This window comes from Centruroides sculpturatus, unplaced genomic scaffold (genome assembly GCF_000671375.1).
Source record: "Centruroides sculpturatus isolate CEXI.00-Female unplaced genomic scaffold, Cexi_2.0 scaffold126, whole genome shotgun sequence".
Classification (NCBI taxonomy): Eukaryota; Metazoa; Arthropoda; class Arachnida; order Scorpiones; family Buthidae; genus Centruroides; species Centruroides sculpturatus.
In genome coordinates this window covers 712586-732874 of record NW_019384298.1, presented here as the reverse complement: position 1 = coordinate 732874, position 20289 = coordinate 712586, and the positions used below count along the sequence as shown (strand labels likewise).

The 20289-nt window shown below is 27.0% G+C and overlaps 1 long non-coding RNA gene across 1 annotated transcript in view; it reads left to right on the top strand.

Annotated features, from left to right (window-relative positions):
- Positions 1–6740, top strand: part of LOC111629353 — a 53512-nt gene extending 46772 nt beyond the window's left edge. Inside the window, exons 2-3 of the long non-coding RNA XR_002757325.1 lie at positions 6035–6220; positions 6286–6740. This is a non-coding gene — a long non-coding RNA (uncharacterized LOC111629353). The remainder of the gene's footprint in view (positions 1–6034; positions 6221–6285) is intronic.
- The last annotated feature ends 13549 nt before the right edge of the window (positions 6741–20289 follow it).

Sequence of the window (20289 nt, the reverse complement as noted above, 5' to 3'; positions counted from 1 at the left end):
TAATTCTGATTTTACTAATCAAATCGTAAACTTTAAAATAAATTAAGTAGATGAATTCATAAATTATCGATTAAAATATATTACATTTTCGTAGAAAATTGTAAATTTTTATATTATAGATTTCCAGTTGTAACTCTAGACTCTTCCCTTCTTCCATTCTCATCACTTTAATACTTTAATGCAATAAATATAGAAATATATATTCAGTTTCCGTTTTAAAAACTTAAAACTTAATTTTTTAAAATAAATTCTTATATTTTTTAATGCTTTAATCAATTTATAAGGGTTTTTAAATTATTTAATTAATTTATAACTGTCCTTACATTCACAGAAGAATTGATTGTAACATTTCAAGAATGTTAAAAACATAAAAAAAATTGCATTCTAATATTTTTCAAATACTATACAATTAATTCTTTTATAATTTTTATATATTTTTTAATCAATTTTTTCTCTTTTTTTAACAAGGCAAAAATCTATTATGTCTAGAGTTGAATTTTTGTAGTTTTGATCAGACAAAATAATTAAATAATCGTCCATCCCCTCTTAGTAAGTACTCCCATTTACCCTTAGGGGACTAGCCACAAATTAACCGTAATTTTCATCAAAATAACCCTAAATTTCGTATTTATACATTAGTTTTTGTTAAAATTTGAAACTAAAAAAAAAGAATCAAATTGCCATCATCGTATTTGCTTCGGGGCTCGGAACGTTAAACTACTTCAAAGTTCTGGTGAAAATTATTTTTGCATTAAATAGATTCTGACATACAGACAAACGGGCGTTTTATATTAATTAATTTACAAAATGGACCGTAAAAAAGGCCTTAAGCTTATGATATAAAAAGTTTTACTTTGAATTAATTATTATTATAATTTAATTTTTATCAATATATATATATANAAATGTTTCAAAAAAAAGTATCGTTAATATTGGCTTAGTTTCTTTACAAATTTTTCTCTTATTGTCGTTTTAATTTGCTTTTCAAGTAATTGTAAATTAGCAATTAGATTGTTTCGGTCCACATTACCCAAGTCTTTTAATTACACTGGTTAATTTCGGTGGAATTGCATTTACCCTTTGGCAAATTTCAATTTGTTTCACTAACTTACAAACCAACTGGTCTTCGGAGAGCAGTTTTAAACTTGGCTCTAAATCTAACATCGAGACTTCATTAAAATAAAACTAAATAGAGATAATACAGCGTAAATAATTCATAATTAAAAAAATTTATTATCATATTTTATAATAAATTAAATTTATGATATATTGAGCCGCTATAAAAATTTAAATAAATTATTATTTTAACTAGTTAATTTTATATTTTACTTTAAGGATTTATTATTTTTAATTTTTCATGCGTAATTCCCAAAATGGGAAAATGAATCCTCACGGTATATTATAATTAATAGAATATCTAGAGCAGATGTGAAATATTATCTGCAGTTGATTGTAAATATTCCGCGAGGGTTTGTGCTAAATTCCCACGTGACTAAAACGGGTGTGGATCAACTACCTTCCGGCTCTTTATAACACCCTAGAGGTGGCAAAGCTTTTCACGGTTGCCAAATTTATGTCTACGTCCTCACTCGGTAAATGGACGACAGATCACTTGACCGATTGCAAACCCTCTAGCGCACTTAAACATCAAAACTTGATTAATTCTGATTTTACTAATCAAATCGTAAACTTTAAAATAAATTAAGTAGATGAATTCATAAATTATCGATTAAAATATATTACATTTTCGTAGAAAATTGTAAATTTTTATATTATAGATTTCCAGTTGTAACTCTAGACTCTTCCCTTCTTCCATTCTCATCACTTTAATACTTTAATGCAATAAATATAGAAATATATATTCAGTTTCCGTTTTAAAAACTTAAAACTTAATTTTTTAAAATAAATTCTTATATTTTTTAATGCTTTAATCAATTTATAAGGGTTTTTAAATTATTTAATTAATTTATAACTGTCCTTACATTCACAGAAGAATTGATTGTAACATTTCAAGAATGTTAAAAACATAAAAAAAATTGCATTCTAATATTTTTCAAATACTATACAATTAATTCTTTTATAATTTTTATATATTTTTTAATCAATTTTTTCTCTTTTTTTAACAAGGCAAAAATCTATTATGTCTAGAGTTGAATTTTTGTAGTTTTGATCAGACAAAATAATTAAATAATCGTCCATCCCCTCTTAGTAAGTACTCCCATTTACCCTTAGGGGACTAGCCACAAATTAACCGTAATTTTCATCAAAATAACCCTAAATTTCGTATTTATACATTAGTTTTTGTTAAAATTTGAAACTAAAAAAAAAGAATCAAATTGCCATCATCGTATTTGCTTCGGGGCTCGGAACGTTAAACTACTTCAAAGTTCTGGTGAAAATTATTTTTGCATTAAATAGATTCTGACATACAGACAAACGGGCGTTTTATATTAATTAATTTACAAAATGGACCGTAAAAAAGGCCTTAAGCTTATGATATAAAAAGTTTTACTTTGAATTAATTATTATTATAATTTAATTTTTATCAATATATATACATAACTATTTAATATTTAAAAAGAATTTTCATAAAAACACATTTTCTTTTTATTTTAAAAAAATTTAATATAAAATTACATTTTTTTTTAAACTCTTCCATTCTCGTTATATTTTATCATTTATATGTGCCATTTTTTAAAATTATTCTAATAAAATACAAAATATTCAAGCAGATATTAAATCAATTTTATTTTTTAACAATGCAAACATATAGCAATTATTAGATAAAAAAAACACAATAAGAAAAGTAAATAAATCAATAATTGCTATAATAATTAATAAATATACTTTAAAATAATTATCTGAAATTTAATTATATAAAAATAAACAATATATATATTTTTTTTAAAATAATTTTTTAAAAAGTTGTTTATTTAATAAGTTATTTACTGATATTTTTCTTTCTTTTCTCCTCATATTTTTCCTCTTTTCTCCTTGAGGTAAATTTACTTTTCTTTACCAAAGAAGCTAATTTTACCTCCTTGTTTATTCTAAGGTTTAGTGTCAGACTTAATCTTTTGTTTTGCATTAAAAATAAAAATTTAAATATCTGCATTAAAACTTTTCGATATAAAAATATTTTGATCTTAGTTTATCAGCGTATAACACTTTTAATTATCTTGATTAAGCTTATTGATTAAAACGAATAATCTTGGGTTAATTAATCATAAGATAATACTTGTACATAAAATAAAGAAAAATCGATAATAATCGAAGTAATAAAAATAATTATGCTATTAATTAAATCGAACTGATTAAACTTTTTTTTTACATTTAAAATTATTTATATTTTACTTGAATGTTTGCTTTAAAAAATGTAAAATTAATATTAAAATTGCCATAAAATGTACTGTACATATATAATGGAATTTTAAGTGTGTTTAAATTATTTAAAAAGTTATTAAAAGATAATTAATGTAATAAATTAATAAATAATTATATATTAGAACGAGTATAAGGGTTATAAATTATATTCAAATAAATAAAAATAAACGATTAATTACGTATTTTTCATTTTAAATATTTTAATTAAATTTCCTATATTATATATAATAAAACGTGTTTAAAACATACTGTAAAATATCTTTTTATATATATTTTACAGTTGATATATTTATATATAACTTTAACTCACGCAATTTCTATAGAAATGAAATATAAAAGGTATCGATAGCGTGACTATTAAAAATCAAACTTCTCACATTATTTCCTCATAGAAAATGTGCAGAGTAAAATATGAAAAGGAAAAGTATTTATGAAAAATTACTTGAATTTTTTTTATATTTTATTTTGTGCCATAAACAAAACGTCCAAATATGGTGTCAAAGACATTATTCACAACACTCGTTGCATGAAATTAAATATAACTGAAGTAAACAGATCGTAAAATGTATTCAATGAATAAGTTATAATATTTATTTTATAAATTTCTATGATTTAGTTACAAATGTGTAATTTTTAAAAATTAGTTTATAAGAATAAAAGCCTTTTTAAGATCCTGAAATGTCAACACATTAATGTTAAGGTCAACAAGAAATATCTTTCTGCTCGATTTGCTACTTTATATTTACTTTATTATTACTTTTTTTATATTATAAATTTATAATTTATGTAGAAATATTTTTTTTTTATATAATATTTTTTAATATTTCTGAATCTTTAGCATCAGCTACGAGTAAGCTTTATTGAAGTAAAAATCGATAATTCGCTGCAGATAATCAATTTTGACAAGTTGAAAGAGTAGATTTTTTCTAACTCGAAAAGCCATGAACAGTTTTTGACTAGAAAGATTTTTAAAAATACAGAAATATTTATATGATAAATATTTGACAAAGCATTTTGTTTACTTTTGTTTTTAAATAAAATAAAAATTACATTCTCTTTCTATTTATTAACCATTTAAGAAAAAAAAAAAAGAAAAATTAATCACTATATTTATTCTAATTGGAAAATGGAGGCGATATTTGTGCAATTTTATATCGAAGAAGTGTTTTCATAATGATTGTCTTTATATATAATTCATACTCCTAGAAGTTTTTATTATTGCTATAGGCTTACATTGATAGTTTCCTTGGAGAATAAATAGGGATGATTAAGGAAAATTTCATTACGGTTCCTTTGAGAGGTTTTTATGTGCCTTACATAAGGAATATTAAATGCTTCTGATTATTCAATTTGCAATAGACACTCTCTATTCACTAATTGACGACATATATTGTTTTAATTTTCATTTACTCTTCGAAATATTTGTTAATTATATTATCTTCATTAAGTAAACTTTATTAAAGTTTTCTCACTTCTGTTGAATAAATTTTAATTTTATTTTTTCTTTCTTGAATTCTAATTATTTATAATTAATAATGACATATCAAGATTTGAAAATTATTCTTAATTAATATTTATAATTAAAGAATTTTTTTCAAAAAAAGAACTTATTTCGTTATTTAAATTTTATTCAATATTCAAAACTAATCACTGAATTCTTTTTATAAGTTTTAATAGCATTATTATAAGCTTGTATGAATGAATTACTACATACAAACAAAATTTTATCATAAATTTACATTTTTATTTTTATCTAAGAGAATCTTTTAAGTGTGAAGCTATTAAAAACTGTATTTAAAGCATCCAAGTATCTAAGTATGTAAAGTTTGCTGCATTTTTACATCAATCTGAACAGTTGCATGGGAAAAGTTGTCAGTGCAACTCTAAATAACCCGCTTCATGCAAATCAGCACAAGTTTTAATAGAAGGCTAGCTGCTAGCTAAGCCTAATTAAGAGTAGTTTAATGTCTCCTCCCGCTATGTGACGGATTAAATTAATCCCCATTACAAGGTATTCCCCTGTGATAAGAGCTCTATCAGCGGCTAGCCACTCTCTGTCTATACAGAAACTCAGACAATGTCTCCTTTACAGTAATTAGAAGGATAACATTAAAAAGTAAAATAATACTATTACATAACCACCAACTATTCACTTCTATTGTTATTTGTATTCAAGAATTTTAAAACTTCGATTTAAAAAAAACAACTTTTTTGACATTTTTACTGATTTCTATAATCACCTTTATAGAATTAATTAAAATATTAGATGCTGAAAAAGTAAATTTTTAGGATCTAGATGATGTTTACTTGATAGATATTAGGAATATCGTATTAAAGGACGTTATTATCTAACCTCCACCCATTCAAGTCAATTTTTAATTTGTGTTAATGCACTTAGGAAATTTGATAATAGAGTTTTTTTTACTTAAGTAATCGAAGATGTTTTTAATCAAATTCTATTATTAAATACAATATAATAATAAATATAAAATGTTTTGAGAATATGGAAGAATTTTTAGACATTTAATCTTTATAATTTATGGTGTAAAATATAGGATTTTTCTTTCTACGTCAATATTTCTTATATTAAAATTTCACATTCTTTTCACATCGAAAGTAAAATAGAGAATGCAACTTAATCTCTTTCTAGCGAGTGGTTTTTCTGGAAAAACGATGTTCTATAAAGTGCAAAAGAAGAAAAACTAAGCAGAACACTTTTCTCTCGGCGAATCGCCTACCTACAGGATCAAGTTACTTCAACTACTACTTTATACGTGAGCAAAATGTAAAAATCTTACATAATTGAGAAACCCTATACTGTAGAAAAGAGTTAAAGGTAATTTTTCACTATTATTAAAAGAACGATCAGATATTTCTGTTATTTAATATTTATTTCTGTAGTGCTGCAATTATTTCCATCCAAATCATGGTGATTCATCTTCAATTGCACACGTTCGACTTTAATGATGTCACGTTAAAGCTGTACTTGATTCCGATAGACAAATGCGCAACTACTTTAATGTTTTCGAGAAAAGAACTAAATATCTACGTCATTTTGATGATATATTCAAAACAAACAAGTTGATTAAATGTTTCCCACTTCATTTAAAATCCTCCTTTTTCTCTAACGTAGCTACTTAATCAGATTTTTTTTTTAAATATAAAATTCTAGAGATGTTTTGTCTATAGAAGTAAAATGCAAAAAAAAACAATTTTTTTTCACATTTCGACACTTAATTATTTTCCTTGTTGTTTGACATTGTAATTCTGGTTTCGAAAAATGATTTTTTTTTTCTTTTCTTCTTTTTAATGGCAGAACTAAATTTCTACTTTTTACAACAAATCTCTTTGAACAACATTTTTATAAATTTAACCTGTTTTCTTCTTAATTGTATTTTATTGACCAAACTTTTTTTTTGTATTATCTGAAATAAATCTTTTTATAAAAGATGTTATTGATCTATTTTTGAATTTAATATTTTTACATTATTTTTAAATTAATGCTGTCTAGAATTCCATATACTCAATTTTGTATACTTTACGGTAATTTTATTTTTATCTTTAGTTCACGTAACTTTTTCATAATATAACAAACAATATACAACGATTTATTTTTGTATCTTTTCATGTAAATTAGACGCATTAAACAGAACAGGATTTTAATATATTTTGGCCATAAGCTGCAATATACAAGAGATCCTTCCTTTATCAAATAATAATGGATAATATACATACACACGCGTAGCTTATATATATGTGGGTGTATGTGGGTGTCTGTGTGTACTACTAGGAGCTTCGCTTCATCCTTCCAATAAATATAAATATACATATTTATTTATTGATTAGAAGAATGAAACGAAGCCCCTAGTAGTTGCATAGGGTCCTAAGCTTTTGTTTATATATAAANATTCTGATAAAAATTTCTTGAGTAGGTTGTTTCTTTTTCTTATCAAGTATCAACAAAGATGAAAAAAGTAGAAAATTTTCCACTCTAGCAAACAGCAATAAAGGAATTCGCTGCATCCTTCAAGCATTCAAAGCTTATAAAGTTTGATGGCGAGCACAAAGTTATAAAGGAGAGAGAATAAACAATGGTTCTTTGCAAGAAAGGACAAGACAGAGGAATTCCCTTAAGGGGTCGTAGAAGCTACAGGACAGAATTTTGCTTGCCCTTATCTGGTTGTTTTATGGGCATTTCAGCAGCCTACTCAATACACCGTAAAGTGGACAATGCCGACACTAATGCAGCTGATTAGATCGCAAGGGAACTAGGACGGAGAAGTTAAGATTTGTGACCGTCATAACTGGATACGTTAACGGACAAATGTACTAGACATTCATTAGAACTCTGATCATATTGATGGTTGCTTGTAACCTCCATTCTTTCTCGTGGCTTTTCGTGTTTAACATAGAAGATAAAAATCTATATTCTCACTAAAAGATGCCTTTTATTGTAGACGAGATGTTTTCTTTGCTTTTAACATTTCGATGAATAAAAATCATTAAATTAATGACACAAAAGTCTCTACTTTAAACTGTAAATACATTTTAAACTTTGTAAACTACTTAAAACGTTCTCTCTCTCACTCTCACTCTCTCTTTCTCTCTCACTCCATTTATTTTTTAATGTTATTCTTGTAAAAAAACAGATTATGTTTTTAAAACTTTGTTTAAAATTAACTGTACGAAACTCTTGTTTGATATAGAAATTCTATTAATGTTCTTATAGGAAAATAATTAATTTTTATTTTATATTTATAAAAAAAATTCAGTTTTAATGCAACTACTTCTCTAATAAAAACTTTTTCCTCATTTCATTAGTAATGGATTTATACAACAATTAAAATTTAATTATTTTTAAATAACTTCTTATAAACAAAAAAAATTTGACTAGTAAACTATTGAAGATGTTAATTATAAAACTCTACATAATAATGTTCTGGGCAAAATAAACGTTATGTTATTTAATATATTAGTCTTATATTAAGTGTGATAGCGTGCAGCAGATAATTAGTAGTTAAATTCTAACAACATATCCAGTATCTTAGCTAATTCAGTAAGTTAAACATATAACGGAATGAACATACACTGTGTATATCTCTTAGTTAACTGTGAAAAGCTTTCTAGTAAGAGAGAAAGAGGAAGAGAGAGAGGTCAGGTACTCGTTCTGTAGTGCCTTTGTTCATTGTACCATTCACCAGTAAGGATCTTTGTACCTCAGTAATTAATGTTTCACTGTTGTTTTCTTTACTTGGCTCACCGCACTTTCTCCCGTCTTGGCTACTTCGCTATTGCTTTCTCCGTTTCCTTTCATTACTGGGTACTCTAAGGTTCTAGCCATAGTTTCTTTGCTTACAGTTCATTAGAAGACCAGTTCCTTTACGATTTACACGCTTTAGTACTTGCAATTATTACTAGAATTGCACGAAATAGTTATTTTAAATAAGACTTCGAAGGAAATTATCTAATGATTGACGTATTATTATATAAGAAGTATTTGTTTTATAAATTTACTTTTTGACAATCGATATTTAAAATTATGTATATTTTAAGTGAAATTCGAGATTGAAATTTAACCGTCGACGACGGAGACGATGTTCTTGTATCATTTTTGTTTGTACTCGTCCAATTTAGCTAGTTTATAGCAGGCCCACCCCGCAGCAACTAAGACGATAATGGAAAAGTTTCGTCCGGTTAAGTACTCTTCCCAACAACCCAGGTGACATGCTTTCAACTATAGGTTTATGAGGGAACCAACTTTACGTTTCTGTTCAAATATTGACCACGCTTTTGGTATTCAAGATTGAAGTGATGCCTGTCTCAATGGAGTACTCATAGTTTGCATTAAACTTTTAAGTTTATATTACATTTCTAACACTATTTATTCTACAATTCTATCCGTTATATTAAGATTTATTGTAGACGATATCAAAATTTCTTTGACGTTTAACTATGTATAATACTACAAATTTCAAAAAAAGTTGAATATCGTATGCTACTTTTCACTTTTATGACTATTTTATGAACCATTAAAATTATTAGCCCTTTCTAAAGTATATACTTACAAATCACAAATTGGATTTTTTTAAACTTTATAATGACATTATTACATATAAACTTCATAAAATTTTAAAATTAATTTGTTTAGTTAAAAATATTTAATGTAAAAATAGACTCGACATAATAATGAAGTAAAGTAGTCTCCTTAGTGCTTTTATATTCCTTTTTTTAGTGTTTTCGAGAGCGATTTTTATTGAATATTTTTATATAAGAATTGAAAGAATATATTCTGGAATGGATATATTTTAAAGGTAGAGAGATCCACGATTGTTTTCTTTAACGTATATCATTCAAGAAACGTTATATGGGATCTGAAAGTAAGCTACGCTGGGTAGCATCTTTGCATTACTTTCATAAAATGCGGCGAAGAAACCTTTACAGAGAAAAAGTGGATTGATTTTTCACATGGCTTGACTTTCGTGAGAGTTTCCGCGTTAGAAAACTTAAGCCTAAAATAAATCACTGGAAGTTGTTATCGGAAATCGTTCTGTAGTCCAAAACTTTTACCCACCTGTCTGAACTTTCTATTGGAATATGTGCATGAAATTGCATTTACAATATGTTGGTTATGGTCGGTTTATAAAAAAATAAATATAAAAAAATGCAATATTACCCTCCTATGACCCAATATACGTGAATATAATGTTACTATCATGAAATGTAATGTCGAAAACCTCAACTGTACAACAGTTATTTTCTCTGTTCAATGCATTTCTTAGAGCCTATTTGGTTAGATGCAGGTTTTAAACTTCATGGTCTTATCAGTCTTCTTATATGGAATCCACAAGTGCATTACAGGCAGTCTATTTCCTTTACAAGCTGAGCTTTCATTCCTTCAGAAATCCATTCACATTCATGTATGAAAGGTGTGCAGATATAGGCATATTTTTACTTCCACGTACGCATCAGCGCGATAGTAAAGAACGAAGATACTGGGTCGGACTCATTCTCATCATAGGTACAGTTTCCGGCACCTTCTATTTCCTGTTCTTTAATTCTGTACCTCCCTGCCTTATCACTAAACCGTTCATCATGCTTGACACTTCTTTATGCGAAAGTATATCATAATATTTTTCCATTAAATCACCAAAAGTTTCTCTAGTAAATCTAAAACTCGTTTTAAACAACCGAGAGAAAAACTAATGGAAAATAAATGCAAATTGTCCATAGAATTGCTAACTAAACTTGGCATATTTTGCAATCGCATTTAATTAACTTTGAGTCGAACAGTATTAAAGATAATTATTTAAAATTTAATTGACTCCTCAAAATATATATAATTTAACCGAATTAATCGAAATTAATAGTCTTTGTTGAAAGACGATACGAGAGGAAATTCATACTAGCAATCGTTTGGACGGTAATGTATTTAAAAATAATTTAAAATCATTTAAACCGAAATGGACGTTAGAAAATCATTTATTTAATTCAGTTAATAAGTGTTGAACTTAATTCAGAGAACATTTATAACCTTTATATAAATGATATTCCGTGATTGGCATGTATATATGTGATCCGTCCGGGGAGATCACATGACATTCTACGTAGCAACTTAGTCAGCTGTCGATGTCAGTGGTGATTGATAGACACACTAATAAACACGGCATCAGACTGAGGAATAACGTTAGCGTGCACAATTCTGACAGAATATGTGCATACACTTGAATATGCGAAATGAAGAATGATATAGTGGCTTTGTTTAAACAGAAAAAAAATACTGTAGTCTGAATAAATTAACCGCCTTATTAGCACTACTTATTAGTTATTGATCAATGTTGTACTCAATTTTACCACTCAACGCCATAAAAATGCATTAAGAAACTTTTTCTACCGTTTAAATCTGTATTTACCAACAAATTTACTTTGAAAATCCATTTTCTACGACACTAGTAGGCTGTGATTAACTTAGATGTGTGACATTCTGTTTAAACTATTATTTTCTAACTGGTGGCTCCTTGTCCCCAATTTAACTACTATTTTATGACTCATTGTTTAAAATGAATCAATGTAGGAAACCATTTAACAAGAGTTTCCAATTAGTGGGTTGCGATTTTCCTATTTAACCAATAGTTTGTAATCCTCCGTTTACTCCCCTGTTTCCACTAATCAGTAGTTAGTAATATCCAGTTAATAAGTGTACTCTAACTAATGATTCTTATCTCCCCATTTAACTAATAATTTTGCAATTTCTTGTTTAATTATTAATTTCTAATTCTTTATTTTCTAACAGAAAATAGTTTACGGCTTCTATATTTAATTGAATTAAAATTAGAACCCTGCTGTTTTAAGAAGCGTTTCTCAACCAATTCGTAAATTGAAAATAGTTTTAGAGAAGAAAACTTATGTATATAAATCACAGAAGTACACCATCTTCATTTTCTTTTTTTTTTTACTTTCAGTAAATCATATAGAATGAGAGTAAGTAATCAGAGCCAAAGGTAGCTTTCCTTGATTGTTTGTTGGCACAGTTGAAAGTCAATCAGCATGTCCACCAACAGTCATCTCGAAACGTCTGTTGGGAAATAAATTAGTTAAGTTCCTCTCGCGATACCTGGCGTTACTGGACCGAGACTGGAAAGTAATTACTACTGCTCCCGCTAGGTTGAACGATGACAGAGAATCTCTTGGAGGATTTCTGTAGAAAACGGAACAATTACTAGAAAGCGAACTGTTGCCAAGATATGTTGCATTTCATAAACTCTTCTGGGACAAGAAACTATTCCCGGCTTCTAATATTTTACGATAACAATTATTATTACGTGAAATGAAAGAAAGACCGAGATATATAATAAATGTGTTACAACTTTATTGAAAATAAAGTCGTATTGACGTTTACAACCATTCCATTTTTTATCCATTTTTTACCACTTTCATGACAGGAATAACTAAAAAAAAAAAATCTATGTGGTAACTCAAAAAGAAGTTTACTGTTACATTTACCATCTTTAAAAAAAATTTTCTAACACAGAAATTAATTATTTTTCGTATATAAATTACTTAAAAAGTATTACCAATTTTTAGATACCAATCTACATTATAATTGTAACATAAAATTCAAAAATAAATTGAAAAAAATAATTACATTATATATTATTTTTTCTTAATCTTGTTAAACAATTTAACCCTTACGTTCATTATACATTTTAATTAATTTTTGTAATCTCAATAGGGAAAAATAAATTTTCTAGATGTTGATATAACGGTTGATATATGAGGGTCATCAACGTATTGGTAAGTCACAGTTCATTTTACGTGACCAAAAGTAAGGAATCATTATTTATACTTTGTTTTCATTTTTCGCATCATGTAAGCAGATGTTCGTCATCAGTTTTAGCTCCATCCTTTAATTATCGATTGAACATTTATTTTTTTACAAAGTCAAATTCGAGAAGAAGTACAGTACTTCCTTTCTTTGATATTTTACTACCTTTTAAAATATATAAAATATTAACAAGTTAACGCGTAATTTCTTAATCGTGTGTAAACAATTAATTGTTTCTCTGTTTTAATTTAAATGTTTCAAAAAAAAGTATCGTTAATATTGGCTTAGTTTCTTTACAAATTTTTCTCTTATTGTCGTTTTAATTTGCTTTTCAAGTAATTGTAAATTAGCAATTAGATTGTTTCGGTCCACATTACCCAAGTCTTTTAATTACACTGGTTAATTTCGGTGGAATTGCATTTACCCTTTGGCAAATTTCAATTTGTTTCACTAACTTACAAACCAACTGGTCTTCGGAGAGCAGTTTTAAACTTGGCTCTAAATCTAACATCGAGACTTCATTAAAATAAAACTAAATAGAGATAATACAGCGTAAATAATTCATAATTAAAAAAATTTATTATCATATTTTATAATAAATTAAATTTATGATATATTGAGCCGCTATAAAAATTTAAATAAATTATTATTTTAACTAGTTAATTTTATATTTTACTTTAAGGATTTATTATTTTTAATTTTTCATGCGTAATTCCCAAAATGGGAAAATGAATCCTCACGGTATATTATAATTAATAGAATATCTAGAGCAGATGTGAAATATTATCTGCAGTTGATTGTAAATATTCCGCGAGGGTTTGTGCTAAATTCCCACGTGACTAAAACGGGTGTGGATCAACTACCTTCCGGCTCTTTATAACACCCTAGAGGTGGCAAAGCTTTTCACGGTTGCCAAATTTATGTCTACGTCCTCACTCGGTAAATGGACGACAGATCACTTGACCGATTGCAAACCCTCTAGCGCACTTAAACATCAAAACTTGATTAATTCTGATTTTACTAATCAAATCGTAAACTTTAAAATAAATTAAGTAGATGAATTCATAAATTATCGATTAAAATATATTACATTTTCGTAGAAAATTGTAAATTTTTATATTATAGATTTCCAGTTGTAACTCTAGACTCTTCCCTTCTTCTAATTAATTATATTTTTCATAACGTTAAAGATAATTCGTAAAATTTGTTAGAAACAACTTGCCTAAAAGCCATTTCTCGGTTAGTAAACTGAACAAAATGTTTCGCTTTTCTTTTTTATTTTTAATTCGAAACTACACAACTATTCAATTGCTATATAGGCCTATATATAACTTAGAAACAGTAAAAAAAAAGTCAACTAAACTTTATTAGCTTCATCGTAAACCACTCAGAATTAAATGAACTTATGAAATCTGTCAGGTGACAAGAATATGAAAAAAATTGAAATTCCGAAGTATCCACACAATGTCTGTTTTTAGGTCCTCGTTAGGTTTGACAGATGATAGGGAATTGTAGCGAGTCCCAAATGTGTGCTAAATCCCTAGAGTCTCCTAACAGGTTCTTGAAGTTAGTAACATTAATGTGCGGTTTGAAGGAGACCAATGACTTCTACAAGTTCCTTTCTCCCTGCAAAACTGTTTTTCTGAATTAAACTGGTGATAGTAGAAATATTGTTGAAGTTTTCATAGTTTTGCCACGTTATAAAAAATGGCTTTAATTCTCTTGTGGAATTTGAGTTTGTGGAAGCAAGAAAATTGTTTTGGAATGACTGCAATCAACTAATGAAATTTTACTTTTCTCGTTTAACTTGGCATTTTCACCTGGGAATTTGTTCAACGTTTAATCAATGTTTTTAACCTAAATACATCATTACATTTCATTTATTTTGATAGAATCTTAAGTCATAATCTATAACAAAATCGGAAATTCGACAAAACCGCAAACAAGGATTATTAAAATAAACTCATAATTGATAATGATTAATTTCATTTTCTTCCCGTTAAACACGGCACGAGAATTTTTGTATAAATTGATCTTTGGCCTTTGAAGTATAATTAAAATCTACCAAGACTTATTATATTTTTTAAAGTTTTTGTCAATATTTTACACAGCGAAAAGTTATTCGATACAATTCATGAATATGTTGATCCTTCTTTAATGAAATCTGGATTTAAAAGACGTCTTTTGTATACTTATCTCCGATGGGTTTTATCAGAAAACTTCATTCATTTTAGATTATAAAAATAAAACCTGCCTTAAAACTTATTCGATTGTATTTTATATCATTTTTATTATACTAAAATTCTATAAACAACATTTCATCCTTCGCTGTAAATTTTTTTTTCTTTTACAACTTTTCGTAATCGTTATAATTCCAATAAAGAATATTACAAAAGAAACAAAGAATTTTATTAAATAAAATTAATTCAATTACTTAAATATCTGTTTAATTAAAGAAATTAAACATCCTTTTTTAAAATTTTAATTCGGTTAATGATAGTAATGTAAGATAAACTGGTACGTTGATGCAATTGCGACATCTAATATAACTCAGCTTTATTTTTGAATATAAGAGAGATTAAGTGTGATTAAATGGTTTATCGGAAACTAGAGAACCGTTAGTTTCGCTATCAACATTCTTCTTATATATCAAATTTACAGTCGAGAAAGAAATTTCACATCCAGAGGGAAAAAACGTGTTAAGTCAATCGGAGTTTTGTCAGGACTACCATCGGGAGATAAGACGCCTTCATCTGTATACCAAGTGTGCTTCTAGCATTATTTCATCAGAGAGCAAGATGGGAGTGAATCGAAAAGAAATCAATCATCCAGAGTTCGTTAAGCCTTCTATTCTCTTGTGTCCTTCACTTCCTCTTGTCTAGTTCTCTCGCATTTATTTTTTTTCTCTCTCCAAATTCCCGCGAGAAAATGGGGTGCAGTGTTAGATTTGAAATTCGGACAACTCATAAAGAAGCTGAAGAAACCTATTACATACATAGTCAGTATTAAACTTTATTTACTGATTTTCTGACTATCCAGGCCTCGGATATTTCTATGGTAGTTCTAAGAAACAAAGACATTTCTGGTCAACACGTGACAGTCAAGAAGAATTACGATAGTAAATCTCGCTTGGTCCAACACCTGACATGGCAATAACAGTAAAATCAATTTTCTCAACCCCGGACGCCAAATCTTGCATTGGACAGGGTGGAGGAGCCAATATTTACTCTATGTTAGAAAAGGAAACGTCACAACGTCCATGTGACGTAGAACAATATAGAAATATAACGTCAATTCAGAAAGAAGCAAACTTGTTTCAGTCGTTAGTGGATGTGACGGGGATTTAAACTTACTCTTGATATAAAATAATCCTCTCCAAATCAAAAAAAAATTTCGTTTTCTTCTTATATTTGATTTGTTATTTGATTGAAAAATAAATAAAAGTTTTTCTCTTTCGAATTGAACCAATGTTTTCAACATTTTAATATGTTATCTTCTCTCGAGATGAATTACCTAAAATTAATTAATGTTTATTAATATTAATATAAAAAATTATTTAATTATTTTCGCTATTTTTATTAATATTATTGCTAAAAAAATATATTCATTAATAATTTAATGGTTAATTTCAAAGTAATATTTTTGCAATTTTTACAACTCAAATCATCTGAAAAATTAATTATGCTTGTATAGAAAAGTATTCGAAATTATTTAAAAATTAATTGCAATTTATCCTTAAATTTCTTCAGAGTCATTGTAATTATTTGAAGCAGAAATTTTAATTATTCTCTCCTCCTCTTCCGTAGATATAATATCATAACTTTCATATATTTCTTTCGCTTGGATGGTTATCTCGTTCAACTTCCGTTATTACTTTTGGAGATAGTTTCGATTCTGTTTAGAGGTTTATGTGTTTAGGTGGTTCTTTGATAACACTTTTCAGAAATACTTTTTTGTCAAAGAACAAATATAGATCTCGGCAGTAGATGAAACAGTAATAAAAGAAAAATCGAAGAGAAAGACTCATTTCTTGAGGAAACACTTGAGATAGTGAAAATACTTATCCACTAATTAGTACCGAAACTTTGTTTTCGGCAAATTTATCTTATGAAGATGATTGTTAACACATTGTCTACACATCGCTGGCACAAAATTAATGATAGGATTTACTTCAGTAGGATTACAATCTTCAGTTTCCATGTTTATCTCGAAGTTTTTCTTTAAGTGAAGATTGTTTCACAATAGCATCTTTCTACATGAGACTAATTTTAATTCCATTGCCTTGACACTACTTAGTGAAAGGAGAGAATAAATTAGCGACAGTATGTACAGAAAATAGGAGGAGATAGCAACGCTTTTAGTGATTAATCTCGAGATAAACCAGCTATGGATGATAGGCAGTAACAAGAAACAAAAAGTTGTTAAAGATTGATAGCGTTGTAAGACGATAAATATCATCTACGTCGTCTAGATCGTTCACAACACAGATATTTTCAAATTAAGCAGACATCTTGAAGAATTTCAAATCGATAAGAACCGATTTTATAAAAATTTAAAGAATTCGACATATTATTCCTTCTTTATATGTTATTATTTTTTCTTCGCTATCTTGATTATAAATGTCTTCCCTTTTTTACTTGTCCTGTTCAATTTTTTCGGATTATTATCTATTAATTAATCAAAATTTCTATATTATTTAATTAAAAATAAACCCGCGATTTTCTTTATTAGCATTTTTCAACTCGAATTAAAATCAACGAAATGAATACATTGAACAATTTTAACATTAGACAAGACATTACATTTGAAAATGTTGACAGTTAAATAAATAACAGCTTAAATTCTAAAAATTTATATACATTTTTCTTGCTTTATGATCTTGTTTATCAAAATATATAATTTATGGTATAAACAGAAAATTGAGGCATTTCTCAATTTTTACAATGGTTTGTATATCTTATATTCCACATGTTTTCTTGACGGGCAATCCGTAATCATTCATCTTCATAGAAATATGTTCAAAGCTCGGTAGCATTTAGTTAAACAAATCAACTTTATCGGTTAAAAAATTGCTAAAGCAGAAGCTATCAGACTAATGATGATCGTCCCTATTTTCTACATGTAAACAAGATGTCGTTATTAATCGTCTTTCTATCAGTAGCCGGTGCATAAGCAAATTTTAAATGCGCTTTTTTTTACCCCCTTAACCATTGAGTTAAGGCAGATTACATGGCTCATAATCTAAAGATCGATCGAAGTTGCAAGAGTCATACAATCAACTGGGTTGAAAAACAACTTTCCATCATTCACTGACAGGTAACTGGTCTCATATGTCGACCAGATGGTATTTCAAAAATTCAGGAAAGAAATTTTCATCCAGCTGGTTTGAAAAGTGAATATTAATAGGTTTGTGCCAGTTATTAAAAGTAGTTTAGTGCAACAGGCGTCGAATAAATACAAAACGAAAATATTTTGCATATTAAAACATTTCTTTTGAAGTTATTAAAACGTTTCTTTAGTTGGATATAACATGGAAGCTTCTTAGAAGAGGTTCAATATCCATTCAGCAAAATAAAGAACTGACGAAATTAAATTCTCCTTTCTTCGCATTACTGTATAAAAATAAGAAAAGTTTATTGAATATTTTGATGGAAAATCAGTTTATGAAGAATTTTGAATACTTCAATAAGATTTCTTTTGTCTCATTAATCATTTCACAGCGGAAATATCTGAATTGACTCGAAAAATGAATGATGGATAACCGAATACTTCACGCAATATCAAAAACAAATTCGTATAATGTCTATCGGATATGTATATTTTCAATACATCACTGATATTAAGTGTATTTAATCGCACTGAAACATAATACAAAGCATTATAATTTAGTTATTTCGACTTATTTAATATAAAAATGAAATATGTAATATTTTTATGTAAAATTTGCCAACATTTTATTAATAAAAATATTGAAAATATTAAGTAAAATTAATTTAACAACAGAAAACTTCACTCTATAAATAACTTTATATAAGTTATTTCAGATATAGAATGCCAATCTTGAAAAATATTTTTAAAAAAATCAAATTGAAAATATCAAATTTAAAAAATACAATTTTTATCTATTTAAAGTAACACAGTTTTTTGTAAATATAATATATGAATCTTCGACTTTCATATATATTTATACATTCTTATTGCATTTATTAAATATTTAATAAGGAAGAAACAATAAAATTTCAAAGATAAATGAATTTCTCTTAAGTGATTTATTAAATTAATTAAGTTTATTGTGAACAAATATTTAATTTCTTATATTAAGCTAAATAAATATTTGTAATCGAAAATATTAAAATAAAACTTAAGAATATTTTAAAACAAAATTTTAAAGAGTAAATATAATTAAAGGTAAAGTTTGTTGGAATTATGAGGAGTTCCATTACTTTCTGTCCTTCGTGTCTTGATTATACAATCAACCGAATCTTGTCTTATAGCACATCGATTTTAATGAAGTGTGGCTTCCTAATAATTATATTACGAGCAACTTACTGATGAGCATGACGTCTTTGGAATTCCTTTCATTATAAATAAACCGCAAATATCTTTAGGGGTAAAACTTTGACTTATTATATTGAATTTAATGTCAAGTAAGTGATTGATAGTCGTTCTACGAATTTGATTTTTAACAATAATTAGAAAGTATTTAATTGTTTTAATTCTCTTTCCATTTGTAATTTTAATAATTATATAAAACGTTTATCCTTTTAAATAATTAAAAGACAGATAAATTATTATTTTTCTTTTATGTTTATTTCCATGAATATTTATTTCATTTGTAATATCTGCTTTACTTTATTCTCGAATTTTAATAATAAGTGAGAAAAAGTCTTTCAATTAATTTTACTAAGTTAGAAATAGAAAAATCGTCCTGGGAAAAGCAAATTCACTTGTCATATTTATAAATCTTTATAAATAAATATGACGTATCTAAATTAATTCAATTAAGTTTGTAGATAAATTTCCCTTTTTCTTAATCATTGACTTATGAAACTTCAAACAATACACAGTACCATATGTCATCTTTAGCCATGAAAGTTTTGATGGCACTAATTATGACAGGTCCGCTGCTTGTTGTCAGCATTAACCGAGCATCGATGTGCTCTTCTGACAGCATCTTTCCATTACTTCATCTTCGTCTCCTAGGCAACGACATAAAATTCGCCAAGTCCCGGAGATTTACGACTAAGTGTAAATGTCATATATGCAGTTAATGATTTGTGTCTTCGTTTCAATATACGATATAAATCTGGCAATTATATATGGTATGGACACCTGTTTAGAGATGAAGATATAAATGAACGAAGTGGCCATGTATTCATCCTCATATAAATTTTATAATTTGAAAATATTAACAGCTTCACCTTCACTTAACGAACTTTAAACGTATATATGGTGCTTATATATAATAGATAACATCAACGAATTGTTAGTATAAGACACACTTATTTTAAGTTTTAAATTTTAAAATAATTAACGAGTTAATATAAATTATTAAATATTTTTATAAGATATATATATATATA